Below are 15,805 nucleotides of genomic sequence, written 5' to 3'. Positions count from 1 at the left end.
TGTATTGTATACTTTTAATCTGGTTTGTTTTTGAACTAGGTTTGGTATAAATATAGAGTGAATTACACCTGTTATTTTTAAATATTTGCAATTTTTAGGTTTATATCTTTTTCATTTTCATATGTAATCATATAACCTAGGGTTAAATGAATTCACCTTGTTATTTATTACTATTTCAGTTCTTACTGGATCTTGTCCTTTAAAGTTTTTTTTTTATTTTTCTGTTTATATTATCATTCCATAATCTTTGGCTATCCCATTTAGATTCAAGATAGCTTTCTGTAAGTTATCTTCAGAATTTGTAATTATTATTTAATCATCGGCAAACGAGAGAGTGTATAACTTAAAATTTATAACATATTAACACCATGCCGGAGCAAGATTAAAATGAGAAAAAAATAGCCTTTTGACCTTTTTTTTAGTTGTCGAAGTTGTAATAGTTGATCGCTCATTTCAAACCAACAGACTATAGGTAGGTTCGAATCCCAGTTTGAAATGAATATTTGTGAAAGTCTAAGTAGCGATTTTCGATGTCCGGTTTGAGATCCTGCTTATTAAAAGCATCTCCTGTGCTGGGAAAAATATCATCTTTGTTCTCCAGAAGAGAAGAAACGAATTACCTAATATTTACCTCTCCATTGTAGTAGATGTACGACAGGTTTACAACCTTTTAAATAAAAAAAAGTCACGTTTAAAACTGTGCATTTCTATGAGCTGCATACCTGTTTTACGGGATGGAGAAAAAAGAAACTTCCAACCCAAATAAGATGGAGTTGGAGAAGTCCGTTCATTTTGAAGTTACGCGAGGAGTAAACAAAAGAGCGATAGACATGCGGATGCTCTTGGCACGGGTATGAAATGTGAAGAGAGAACGCATTCCATCACAACACTCAGTGAACAAACAGTTAGAAAATTGCGACCAATCGCAAAACGCAGAAGGCAGACCATAAGAAGATAAGCAGGTAAGTATGCTAGACCCAATGAGATATCTTTGCAATGTCCAGAGCGAAGATGCGAGAAACTTCATGAGTTTCTACAAATCTTTGTGTAGCGTATGTCCAGAAGTAAGCAATGTAAGCTAAAGCATCGAGAGCGGAATTCATACTGGTGATCACAAAGGCGGCAAAAATGTTGGCTGTTTATAACCTTCATTATTTTTGAGAAAACTCTAGTAAGGGCGACAGCGATAAAATTTCAAGAGACTTTTATCTTTTTTTTTTTTAATGAGATAAAATTAAGTTCTTCCATACTAAAATTGTATCAAGAGAATGTACGGCGGGTGTTACTTCATTAGCACAACTTTTGGGCTCGTCAAGTGCCATTTGCCCAAAATATCAGAAGACTTTTCCATTTAGGATTCTTCTGATATCTTTCTACCGGCCAGAGCCAAAGAGAGAGAGAATGCATTGAACGGTTCCGGGTATAGTCGGGGGTCATTTTCCTACATTATATGTGCTAGAGTTGTAAGAGAAGAATAAAATAATGCTAAGATCGCAGTTTTTTGTCTTTGGGTTACTTTAGTATTATGGACAGAAGATAGGCAGAAATGTCACGAAGCACGTGACATTTCTCAGACTTATACGAGAAAGCAAGAAACCGAGAAATGTCATGGGAATGGATCTACATAGGAGTAGAAACAAAACAAAACAAAACAAAACGCTGTTATAACTCATATGTGTTCGGTCAGGAACAAGGAATGCCACGTATTTTACAAGATTATAGAATAATCCACATTAAGTAATAAGTGGGTGTTTGAAAATGTGCAAATATTTGTACACTAAAATGCAAAAATCTCGTTTGCAATTCAGATTAAAAGACATGGATTTGAATCCCTCTGGAACGCAAAGAAACTTACACCCTCTATCCAAAAAGAAACCGAACTTTTGATAGAAAATAAAACACAGGCTAATTATAATTATTCAAATCATTTATTTCAATCAATATACTCTCTCTCAGCTTCGATACAGCGTTTGGCACGGTCAATTAATTCGTTAAATGAGTTTTTCTATCGGTTTTTGGGATACTGATGAGGGTCGTGGTTACTGCCTCTTGAAGTTTAAAATGATGTCGTATCACTTTCCTTTCATCAGCAAATGAAGTCGGTGGAAGAGAAAGAAGTCACAGGGTGTTAAATCAGGTGAATACGGCGAGTGATCCAACACACAAACCTTAGTTTTTGCTCAAAAACTGTTTCACAATGTTCGAACGAGATGGTGCATTATCGTGCAAAAGTGACCAGCTGCCTGCATCACGATATTCACGCTGTATACGATGAATTCTCGCTATCAATCGCTTCAAAACTTAGATAAAACTCACCGCTGACCGGTTGGCCATGCGGAACGAATTATTTGTGGATAATGCCCTTGGAATCATATAAACAAATCAGCATTGTCTTTATTTTTGACCTCTCCAAGCGATTTTTTTCGAATGCCCCTGTTCTGGGGGGAGGGATCTCCACTCAGCACTCTGGCGCTTTGTTTCGGGCTCATACTCAAAACACCACGTTTCGCACCAGTAATGATCGTTTTAAGGACGTTTGAGTCCTTACGAACGATTTTAATGAGGTCCATGCAGTGGTCAATTCGATACATTTTTTGATCGTCGGTCAACTTGCGGGGAACAAATCGCGAATTCAATTTACGAAGGCTCAAACTCTCGGCGGTCAAAATATTGTGCACAGTTGATTTTGGAATCCCCAATTCATCTTCAATCAATCTCACGGACGATTTCGGGTTTTCTTTGATGAAATCACGCACTTTTTGGATGTTAACTTCGCTCAGTCCAGTTTTTGGACGGCCCGACTTTTCGTCGTCCTCAAGCATCTCACGACCACTTTGAAATCGCTTAAGCCACTCGTAAACTTGTGTACGGAATAAGCATTCATCACCGTATGCATTTTGAAGCATTTGATGCGTTTCGATAAAACTTTTACCAAGTTTAACTCAAAAGTCAATCGCAGCTCTCCGTTTGAAACTCATTTTCCGACCGTTCGTCAAAACACACTGTCACTCTTGTCACTATAACTCGGCTTCAAATGAAACAAATGTCATAAACAGTTGACACAACACTAATGAAGATTGCTGCTTTCGACAACAAAAAGATACAAAAGGTGGCGCCACTAGTTTCTTCTATTTTCGAAAGGTTCGGTTTCTTTTTGGACAGAGGGTATATAAGGGCTTTTCAAGTGAAATTCAATTACCGAAGCTCATACAGAGGTTGTTTGAATTTTTCATTGAACAAAACAGGAAAACCGGTCGTAAAACACATTTAATTAACATGTTTATTATAGTAGCTTGAGTTATTTCAGCTGCAATTTAATTCTAACCAAACCAAAAAACACTCTTTCTGGACGATCTCTCGATTTTACTCCTCTCCCCGGCTGTAATAAGGCATCAGTGTTGATAATCATGTGTCAACATTTCTCTTTGTATCATCCATAAAAATGTCTTGTTATGCTTTTATTTCATTAAATAAATGGCGAACTTTGTTTTTCCCTGATTTCCACATTTCTTTGATGATTTAAATCGTTTAATGGTTTCAAAACTTTCGCTTAATCAGATTGTAATCTTTATCTTTATTTGTTCAAAACTCATGTTTCTGCCTGTTATGTTATGTGTCTTTAGCACAATAGTATTTTTGTTTGTTTTCAGAATTGTCAGATGTCAAAGTGAGTTATGTTCAGGTGATGTGCCCAATACTAAACTTCTTCGACCGAATTAGACAACAGTACTGCTTAATTGTTTGCATATATAAATTATACTCAGCTTATAATTATTACTTATTGAAATCCTCTAGTTATTTTCTCATTCCATTCATTTATAATTTTGAAAGAAATATTAAATGATACAGTGCACAACATTGCTTTATTAATATTGACACATTCCCTCCTCCCCCACTTTTCTTTTACATTTTTCCCTATACTGTTTTACGAACTCAGAGTACCATACTAATAATAAGTATGTAGGCAGATTTTACGCTCTTCTTTATTCTGTGTAAGACCGCCGCCCTTCTTATTGGAGGCCTCAAGTGAATTGAGAGTCCCATGACTGGTCTCTAGAGCAGGGTTTCTGTATTATATTTAACTCTTAGCTTTTCCACAATATTAATATATTATATAAGTTTACAATCCTAGGCAAGTTAGTTGGATTCATATAAAAACAACTATTTTCATCTGTGCATTCTTTTTCTTTTGTTAAACTACAATAATTTTCTTCCAATAACTCGTCTGCAAATATATTTAGTGTTCTTTGCTAGTGTGCATATAATTACTTAAATACTAATCTTCACATCACTTTAGTGAATAATCTTTGCCATTCATCTAGAGTTTATTTAAATTTCTATGTATTACTAAATACTCTCTAACCGACTTCCTTTAAACAAAGTAACTTCGCATTTAAACAATTCTATATTTAAATTATTTAATCTAGGATGTATTTTTGCCTTTTTTAAAACTTTTTGTCATTTTATCTAAATTATTTCTTCATTCTCATGCGTCATGTTATTCTAGGGAATAATTTGTATAATTTCCTGTTTTGTATGTGTACTTTACTTCCAGAAGAATTGCATTACGTGCAATGTTTCTTCCAATGACATTTGAAATTAAATTAATTTTGAGTTTATCTTTTTCTTCTGTTTGTAGTTTTTTTCTAACACTTTAAATTCCATTTTTGAGTGTCATACACTTATCTCGGTTGTTTCTCTCTTTTTTTATTCTTTGATTGTTTCCTAGCGTCTGCTCGTTTTCTTTGTATATAACAAATATTTTAAGCATCTTTTTTATCCATCAGAGATTTTGTTACTTATTTTCGTATATATATATTGAATTAGTAAATCAATAATTTTATGAAGGAAGCTGTTCGACTGTAATTTGTAAGCATTTTGATCCAATACAATCTGTTACTGGTTGATTTCTCATTCTTGCAGTGTGTATACATTCAACTTTAGATGCTTTTCCATGATCTGAAATTCTCCATGGAATTGTTTGTTGCTATATTTTTGTTGCCTTTACTGCAGTATCATACTTCTATTAAATTAAAAAGCGGTCTAATTCTTGGGTCAACCTTGAACTGTTCAAAATTTTGTCTGTACGTTTTTTTCTTTATAAAAATTTTTATCCACGCATCCCAAATGCCAATTTATAATCCAGAGAAAATCACGAAATATGCGCTAAAACGTTCTATTTTTTTTTTCATCGCATATGATAACAGTATCAAAATCTCTGTCTTGGTGTTCTTTAGGTAATTCATATATCTTACATAGTTCCCTTAATATTAAAATTAGAGAATTTCAGTTGCATTCTCCTATTGTCATTATCTAGGTCGTTTCTGTGTGAGACAATCCCATTATTCCTGTTGAGAGTTTTCTGAGTAAACGCAAATTCACCATGATAAAGTACCAGAGAATCGATGGTTAAGTCTAGTAGTAAGGATGCTGCATCACACTCTCTAGATAAGCTGAAAGCAATTGAATTTCTTTCACTATTGGTGGAACCGTTATCCCTCCGTAACTCGGTCACCACGATCTCGTCTGTGGTGAGAATAGTATTTGAGTAACTGAGTCTGTATATTGCTCATCGCTTCTATTCAATTAAGCTTCAAAGGTAGATTACTCGTATATCAGATAGTACAACTCGAAATATAAATTCCCTCGTTACCACAAACAACATTCCATTATTAGCGAGGAATAAGGGGTTATATCACACGCATCTTGTGCCAGGTTAAGATCAATCGAATGTGTGTTCTGCAGTCACTAGAATACGAACAAGTGCGTGGGATTGAACCCAAACTCATCTACATAATAATCTAGAAGTATCAGTCAAAAAAGACCCGCCCAGGTATGACCGCGGTCGGTGATAAGGTGCTGTCCCATATTCGTGTTCATCATTCCGCCATGTCTATAGATAATTAATTAGGTCAGAGTTGTGAGTTCGTGTCACGAACCGCAGTGCACCACGAGTAGTCACGGAAGAAGAGTGATATTCCTGCAAGTGGGAAATGAACCTGGTGGATACTGGAGGTGCTTTTAGTATTGTTTTATCTATTAGCATATGTGTAATATCTATTCAGTAGTGTTAAAATAGAGGCGAAAAAATTTTATGTTTTAAATTTGGACAAATATTTCTCTTAATCAGAAGAATTCAAAATAAAAATGCCATAGAGATACCCCCAGAAAGTTTTATGGATGTGTAACATAGGGCCCAAGATAGTCGAAAATTAATCAATACAGCTTGAAGAACACAACAACTCAGAGAATTAATTTAATGTTAAGAAAGTCACTACCATTAATCCGGGAGGTTTCACTCAACAGACACTGATCTTCCCTATATCAGTTTTATCGCCGAAGTAAGATTTCTCCTACTCGATATGACTGAGCTCTTCAAACCATAAACCTGATATATCTAAGTTCTCTTTATGAAATTTTGATAAAACATTGAGTAAATTGCAAAACATCATACCTATGCCTGTGGGTTGGCTTCTGAATCTCGACATATTATTTTATAAAGCAGTTAGATGTTTGCTCTATTTTTTTTCTGATAGGATGCTCCTTTAGTGCGCTAAATAACAAGAAAAATCAGACTGAAAGCTATTTCAATAATTTTGTTTAGGTGACCATATTTGTATGCCCATAACAGTCAACATATTTCTCGCTGAACGACTAGTTCAGTGGAAATTTTGACATGTCATGTATCATCCCTTATGCTTCGAAATTCCGTTCCAATTCACGAAGCATTAGACACGAAGTTGTAGTATGGAAAATGTTTTGCATACCTAGTGTGAAATCTTTCGTACATAACAGCTGCATTTTGATGTAGAATGAATAAAAAAAAATTCCTTTACGTCTTCTTATTCTTCTAGTGAGTAGGTGGCACTCCTGATCCTAATGTTTGGAAGTCGCTTGGCAACCGTTCTCATCTTCGCCATTCTCCAGTAGATTAGTGCGATATCTCTACAGCTGATGCACAAAAAAGCATGAGGATATGACAGATAATTGCTGGCATCTTGTTGTCCTAATCGTACACAGTAATTATTTTGTAATAGTCTATGCTATAATGAATTGCTGGCTTAAAAATTCTAGTTTCTGAGAAGGAAAAGCCTACTATCTGTACTAAAGATTTAACTATTCGGAAATTGGATAGCCGCAAAAAAATTCCATTGGTCGGTGACTAGAGTTAAACCTATAACTGTCTTTCTTCTGCTGATCTAGAGTCATGGACGTCACCACGAGGATAACGAAACGCTCACCCGTGGAGAATTACACAGTATGCCCGTTAAGTAATGAGACAATTATTATTATGTTAAAGATACCAAGCAATTTTATAAGCTAGGTTTTAATCCTTTTTCCCAAGTAAGCAAACTGACAAGTAAGTCAAGTTTGCGCCTGAACATAGTTCAAGTCTGAGGCAACTCGTGGTAAAGGTGGAGTAAGCTCCGATCAATTTCCTTAGTATTTTCCCCTAATGCAAAGTACATCTCCTCGGCACCTCCGTAAGGGGATGTGCTTTGCATTAGGGGAAAATACTAAAGAAAGTGATCGGATATTACTCCACCTTTACCACGAGTTGCCTCAGACTTGAACTATGTTCAGGCGCAAACTTGACTTACTTGTCGGTTTGCTTACTTGGGAAAAAGGATTAAAACCTAGCTTATAAAATTGCTTGGTATATCTTTAACATAGTATATATCCAAGGTAAAAAAACTTTCTATGAATTATTAGTATGTGAAAACAAAGAACTATATTTGGAATTGTCAATTACAAAGATTCAAAATAATCTCCCTCCAACTCTGCACTACTCTTACATCTGCCGTACAGGTGTTCGGTGGAAGTCCTGAACGGAAACCTTCTTCGGTGTCTGAGTCACACCGCGTTGGATGTCCCCAATGTCGCTGAAGAGCTTCCCTTTCAAGACACACTTCATCTATGCGCAGAAGAAAAATTCTGCAGGAGCTAAATCTGGCAAATGGGGTTTGGGGGTAGATCGAAGTGGATTCCACAGATCTACTTCGAAGCCAGAAACCGCTTCACTGGCAGCGCAGGCGCGTTGTCGTGCAACAGAAAAGAAATGTTGTGGAACAGTTCTTTCCTGACACGTCGCGTATCAGCGTATTGACGTTGCATTACTCCTGTATAAGACTGGCGTTTAATTTCCGGATCAAACTGAAAACACCAATTTTCATCACCGGTGACAATCCTTTGCAACATATCACGATCTTGATCAACTGCATGGATGAAATTTTGACAAAATGCAACCCGGTGGTCTGTCTGTTCGTGTTTCAACGTGTGCGGCACAAACCTCGAACAAATCTCTTTCTAAGATTAATCTGGTCGTTTCACAGCCAGTAGTCTAGTGGTTATTCGCCTGTCACGGGCAACAATTTTCCTAGCTCTCACCACATTTTCATTTGTTCGTGCAGAAACTGGCCGTCCACAGCTTGGTTCGTTCTCCAGGGACTCTCTCCCCTCTTTAAGCGTTGAAAACCAGCGGAACACCGATGCACGGCTCAGACAGTCATCGCCGTAAACTTTTTTTAGGTCTTTGTACACTTCTGTAGCAGTTTATCCTAATTTACAGTAAAATTTTATGACAGTCCTTTGCTCCATGACGCAACTGACACGCTGCACTCACACACACTCTTACTTCAACGGTTGCCACAAGAAAACTGCTGCGTCATCATCCGACTCGAAAGTTGCAGCTGCGATTACAGCACGCTCTAGCGGTCAAATCTATAAACACATTTGTTACTTTTATTCAAAGGGTTGATCTGTAAAAAATCAATCTCATTACTTAACGGGACACACTGTGTATTTCGTAATGTTTCAACTACCCAACAACCTAATGATCGAAATTGGAGTTTGTGTTTTGAAAGCAATTATCCTGTCAACAATGGTACGGCTTTGAGAAAAATTCAACCAAGCAAAAAAGAAAAAGAAAAATATTAGAATCCTTTCCTGTCACAGTCGTGACTCTAATCCCAATGAAGGGTAATGTGATCATTTAGAAGGGCATTGTATGGGAAGAATCAGTAATCAAAGAGCACCTGTGACCTTTCCATTATTCTTTTCGAAGCGTGGATTGGGATCATTTGAACAACCTAGTAATTTACAGAAGGTAAACCTGGTCGAACTGTATGTCTTTGACATAAGTTAGCAAATCATTTAGATTATTTTAATAAAGGAATAGTTTATTGGTAATATGTTAATAAATTTTAATATTCAAGTTTTCTCATTTTATATTTAAAATATATATTTCACTAACTTTGCTGGTTGTTTACAAATCTGAAGGCATCTAAGGCCATAATGCATCGATGTACAGTATATTGCTTGGGGTTCATAGGCAAATTGAGGTAAAAGATCCATGGTAGTGAGTGTGTATTTGTGTGTGCGGGGGGAATCGTCATCTGTCACGGCCAACTCAGCTTTGTCTGAAAAGAGCTCCAGAAAACAACTCCCTGCACATCAATGTAGTAAATGATTCAACTACATAATGATATAATTCAACGAATTATGACTTGTAAATATTTCCATTATTATTAGTTTTAAAATACATCTGTTTTTATAATGATTAACGACTTGGAAATAGTGGCCAATCACAGTTTCAAGTGCAGAAAATATTCGTTAATTTAGTTTTATTTCTTTTTCCTATAAGAACTTTCTTCGGGTAAACTCAACAGAAGAACCTTCCTTTACGCTGTCCATGAATGTTGAATTAAAACGAACCAGCCAGCTTTCTTCGGATCATTTTTTCTAGAAAACATGTTCCTCCTTTCTCTATTAATACAAAAGTATGTTATTGTATTGTTTAGACTTTTCCAAGTCCAAAGTATTAAAAAAAATCCTACTCCATATGCTTTATAATCCAAACGAATTATACCGGGGAACCATCTTTCCACTGTGTATCTCTCTCTCTCTCTCTCTCTCTCTCTCTCTCTCTCACCCAAACGAATGAAAAATGAGAAACTGTACAAATGAAGATTATTTTAATAAAGATATAATTAAACATATTTTCTCTTCTTTTTCCGGCAAATTTCCATTTTGCTTGTTACATATACATTCAAAGGAATATACATTAAAATCGAGGAAGATGACGGAATGTCCAGTTTTCAAACTAACATTTACAGTCGCCTAGACAAAAATGGTTGAGGCTGCTATTACAAGCTGCGTACAATGACGCATGTATTAAATATTGCAGTCTTATCTGGAGAGGGTGCTTCACAAAGTCTGTGATAAACCACTCAGTGCATGTAAAGGGAACTCTCGAAACTTCTCCACCGTTCTAAGATCGATATATCCCATTGGCAGATGTGTCATTACTTTCTTCGTCAAGAAGCGAAGATGCCACCTGACAGTTAAAAAGCTCCTTATTCCACCCTACTCACTTTTAGTAAGTGTTACAAGACAGCCCACGTGGACGGGAGGGAACCCTCTGCAGGAGAACCTGTCATCTCCGATAGACATTCTAAAGAATGTAGCTGTGCCAGTAATTAGTGACTAATCAAGTTCTTGGTAATTAGCGTCGTACCGGTAATTAGCCGGCTCATTAACAGCGTTCGTTATTTGTGGTGAGGTAATGGACGTCGTTTGCATTGTTAACATTGCACGTGAAAGCATCACCAGCCATCTTTGTTTTCTCTCAGGCTTCGTTATATCGGCATATGGTGCGTGACACGTGACCACTGTTTAAAATGGCTTGGAGAACGGTTATGCTGCAACTGCTTCTCATTATCGGTTAGAAAACACAACAAAGCTCTTTAAGAGTATCAGTTAGAATCAACAAGATCACGGGTTGTCAATGCACGTAGCATATAATTCAATGAAAAAAGGCTTCCGTTCAAACTTGTTTAAAAAAAAAAAATGGTAAAAACGAACACAAATGTGTGTAACTTTTTCTACGTAGAGAATAAAAAATAGCGCAATATAATGCTTTCTTGTTCACTAAAAGAAGTTTCAATTTTATAATGAACTTATCTGACGACATCTCTGTTTTGTAAATAATTCAATAAAATAGATATGTTTAATAACGAGAACGTACCGGGCACCTCTCGACAAACTGTTCTGCCTTAATCTATTCCTTGTGCTGGTGTAAACCGATCTGAGGATACACTTCGAGTTAGGCAATGTGTAGGTCAACACTGAAACCTGCACGTCTTTAACCCTTTGTCTAAGCTTCTCCCCATTAAATGACACTCTTCTACGACAGGTTGCATCCGTTTATGTGCTTTAATATGTGTCCAATGTCTTTATATATGTGTCCAGACTTCTTCCAGAAGATGACAATATCTTCCCATTTTCCGGCAGCGCGCGCATTTGGGCGTTAAGCAACGAGGCTATAATTACATCTGTTCTCAAGTCAGCTGTTGCTATCACGGTGACTAACTCCGACCCTTCCTTCACACCGGCTGCTGTGGTATTGCGTAAAACAGTGATCGTAGAGGGCTTAACTACGGCAGTGTACACAGTCACGCCTCGTATCAAACCTTCTGAGGCGCATTATTTAACACGTGACCCGTAAACGGCTGCTTGAAACGACATCTGAAGTCACTTACCGAATAACGAAACACGAACAAACCCTCGATGCAAGTTTGATTTTTTTTCTTGCAGACACTTGCAGAAACATTTCGGAGATTAGCTGCCTTTCAGTACTCACACTGAAGCATTTAACCTCCACCTTGGTTTTACAAGTCGAAGGTTGCGGTCTTATTTCTCTGCAGTTGAAAGTGTTGTTGTCTGTAATAAAGGTTAGGCTAAAGTTTTTCCATCTGCAAATGCTTAAAAAGAAATAAAATTCGGTATAAGAATCCACGTAAACGTTCAAATCAGCTATAAAATAGATATATAAAATAGATATCAAAATAAATACTGTCTAATTCTTTATCTTGTTAAATTACATAAAAACAGGCGTGATCAATACATGATAATGACTATCTACACGCTCACAGATAGATTTACTGATGTATTCAATAAAATCTTTATTTAAAACAACGCTTTTAGTGACTTTCTCATATACAAATATATTTATATCTACGTTACATGTTGTTTCTTTAAAGTTGTTGATCTTAATGCTAATCTTGTCTATTAATAGATACCTTATCCATTATAACACTATTGAAACTAATTGTTTTGAATATTCTTGCGTTACTCAGATACTTAATACTTGCTTTTTTATTACAGTTCATATTTTAGGTCAAGAAATGGAAGATAAATTCTAACACATTTTATTAGAATACCTTAGTAATGATCTTCATGTAGTCAAAACGATTTCTATTTACGTATTGCGGAGCTAATGCTTTGTTTTGAGAGTAATCCAAACATCTGTTTGAAATATGAACTAGTGAGATTTGAGGAGTCTTATTGTCTCTCAAATATTAATTATATAAATGACATATATTAATTGATTTTTCAGTATATTGTTATCGTCACGAATGCAAACACGAGATGGATTGATTCGCATTGTTCTATTGTTTATTAGTATTTTTAAGCATGGATTTCTCAGAAACGTTAGCAAAGTATTATGGCTTTTAGCCATTCTGTTTCAAGTACATTCATCATGTTTATAATGCTTCTATCGTGTGGGTAAGTTCCCCCATCTTAGATCTAACCATCACGTTCATTTGTATGCTGCACGCAATCCTTTCCTATCTTTTTTTGAACATTGTAGTTCATCTTAGAGACAATTATTTCGACCTTCATCATTCTTTGAGCAAATGATGAAGTTACTTACTGGACATTTCACCGGAAGTAATTCTGTACTGAAATTGATTGCATTTGGTGATGACTTGCTGTGGTATGAACCGACAAGTCAGATAGCTGTGGAAAGACTGCACGTGAGCTAATATGGCAGTCGAGTTATGTTCGTACATTGTGATATGGGACACGCTATTCACTCTGCCGTGTGGTAAATGCAGAAGAGATGGCTTATTCTAAAACTCTGAACTCGGTAGTCACATCGTGAATATGCTAGGAAGATATGGTTAAAGGACACCTTGACAAATGCTGCAATTAAGCGGACTCATCAGCTGTTGCTAGTTTCAAATATAGCAAGAACAACAGCTTAATTTACTGATAGAATAATGGAGAAAATATCCCATTGCCATTCGAATTTCCATGTGTCGTTGTGTTTTCCTTTTTACATATAAAATGGTCGTTAGAATGATCAAGGTATAAGAAAGATTTTATCAGTTAATGAGTAATAGAAACTGGTTAACGTTCAAGTCACCTTATTGTTTGATACGTGAGTTCCGTTCTAAACTATGAACATATGGAATTAGGTTCAGAACCGCATTGATACCTTTTCAATTTGCTTATCTCAAGACTAGTATTTAAAAAATACTACTTCAAACAGGCTCGATTAAAAATATTTAAAAACATTAAATTAATAGACTCTTTTCTTGTTCACCACAGCTGGTTCCCCTGGGAACAATACGAGGAAACTGTACAAGATCGGACAGGTGGTATCTCAACTATCTGCCCTAAATACGCTATGCTAAATAAACAATAAACAATGCTCTAATCTTGAATTGGTAATTATGATACTGTTTTACTCCGTCCTTGAAACAAGACTAGAAATCTTAATATACTTTAGCTTTCCTCATGGCTGGAACTTGTAATTCTATTCTCAACTTGGTCGCCTTCAAACGTTGAAGAAACGTTAGTTGGAGAGAGGGAAAGGGGGAGGAACAACCGCAAGTAATGTGATTTATATTTAATTGGGAGTAATATATCAAGGAATCAGGAAATGAAAAGTTTTTACAGAAAATCATTTTGTGTAAAAATAAATAAATTTTCGCCTTTTATAATTATTCTCAGAACCCTTTTGATAGCTAAAGCTGTGAGGCGGGTGCATAATATTTGTTATTTGCAGCTGTTCTCTGACTAGTTTGTCTGTTTTGTAGGGAGGGGATAACTTTTCTTCCAAGAGGGACCTCTACTGCTTTCAGTTGGAAAGTAGCTGATGGCATCATTTGAGTTAAAACGGAGAACGACGTTGATTTGTTAATAGTATTATTTCTATTATTTCTACTATTAACAACAAGAGTACAGACTAAATATTATATATATATATAATATAATATATATTATATATATATATATATATATATATATATATATATATATATATATATATATATATACTGCATATTGTTAAAAGTGATTTAATCATGATACATCGGTATTCGTTTCGTATTCTCTCTTCTCTTCATATGTTGACCTCCTGCTGACCCCCTCGAACAAAGAATCACGCAATAAAGAAACATCTATTTACATTTAGTGAGTAATCTGGGTTTTGTTAATTGTCATAACCGAGTTTCAAATATCATTCAAAGGTTATTATTATTTAGAATCATGTGAGTGCTAAATATATCTCCCCGCAACATAGCTATAAACCCCTTATAAGTCACAACAACAACATTATCAAAGTTATCGATGAGAAAGAACGCCATTGCCCTTCTATTCAAAGGACATAGGTGCTATTGAAAAGACACGGTTGCTTTGAAACCATGGTCTTTTCAACAGAAACCTTAGAGATTTTCAACTAAAGGTGAGTTAGCCCGTCTCATGCGGTGGCAGTGGAGTTTTCATCGTGCAAACTAACTAAAACACACACACACACACACACACATACTTAATGGACATTAAGTATATTAATGTCCATTTATAGCTTTAGTTTGTAGTTGCAATCAAACCACGCTAATGTTAATTTATAGCAGTGAAGGTCTTGTAAGATGTTTGTCCTTCTAATTTTTATGTCACAACATTCTTCACAAATATAAGGGGGGGGGATTTTCCAAAAGTCAAATAACTTAAAACTTCTTAATGGAATTATTAATATTAATATTCAAATTAATATTAATTTGAATATTAATTAATATTCAGATTAATTATTAATTAATTTGAATTATTAATTATTAATTCAAACGCCTAGTCAGTGATTAATGATGAGGGAATTTATTCATTATTGGCCAGTATATCTGCACATGATGTTATATCCACATTCAAGTCGTAAATTAGCCTTTCTCGCATAGCCTTTCTCATTAAAATAAAATCATCAGTTTTCTCTCTCTTCCAGAAATATTCTTTTCCTAGTTCCAGTATATTCTCTGAAATCTCTCTTCAGTTTTTAAACCAAGCATCCAACCGATATTACTATTAATATTTTTTACTTTTCATTTTAACTTCTTCTTTCATAACTTCTTTCTATAGTTCATCAGGATGGAAGAAGCTTAATCAGAAATTTCTTTATTATCCCTCTGCATACCTCTCGACTTTTAACATATAACCAAATAACTATTCAGGAATTCGTATCTTTTCCTCTTTCTTCAAAGAATAAAGCCTAAAATTTTATTCTCATTACTGATCTTAATAACGTAAGATATAACCCAGTTAGTTCTCTTATCAAATGCTAATAGATGTGCTAATTAATAATAAATAATTAAACACTAATTATTATTTGCATGTTACATACGAATTTATTAATAATTACTTGTGATCAAGCAAACTGAATAATTCATGCTGGCTTTCCATAAGCAATACCAAACATGGAAAAAATGCCACAAATCAAAGCAAGAGAGTTAAAAGAAAGTAAAAGGAAAAATTCAGAAAACGTACGATTTTTTCCAGATTTTGTTACCTAACAGACAACTGTGTGTTCCCGATATGGTCCACCAGCTTCTGTTTTAACATATTTGGTCCATAGATTCGTCCTGAAATGCGGTAGTATTTTTATGGCTGCTTGCCAAGAGTTCTAGTCTACTACCAGATAAATAATAACCGGATATCCGGTGCGTGAATAACTTCCGCTTAATAGCATCTG

At 35.4% G+C, this 15,805-nt stretch overlaps 1 protein-coding gene across 8 annotated transcripts in view; it reads right to left on the bottom strand.

Annotated features, from left to right (window-relative positions):
- LOC150092750 (xylosyl- and glucuronyltransferase LARGE1-like) overlaps positions 1–15,805 on the bottom strand; it is a 676,688-nt gene that overhangs the window by 626,101 nt on the left and 34,782 nt on the right. The window contains exon 1 of one of the 8 annotated variants that reach the window (XM_090414757.1): positions 11,027–11,167. The exons of the other annotated variants lie outside the window; for them this stretch is intronic. The gene's annotated coding sequence lies outside the window, so the exon portion shown is untranslated. Of the gene's footprint in view, positions 1–11,026; positions 11,168–15,805 lie in introns of those variants that run through there. 8 annotated transcript variants of the gene reach the window in all.

This window comes from Typopeltis vanoorti, chromosome 25, assembly GCF_054136105.1.
Source record: "Typopeltis vanoorti isolate ZY-2024b chromosome 25, IOZ_Tvanoo_1.0, whole genome shotgun sequence".
Classification (NCBI taxonomy): domain Eukaryota; kingdom Metazoa; phylum Arthropoda; class Arachnida; order Uropygi; family Thelyphonidae; genus Typopeltis; species Typopeltis vanoorti.
Note: the sequence above shows the minus strand (reverse complement) of the source record. Positions and strands in the feature narration are given on the sequence as shown.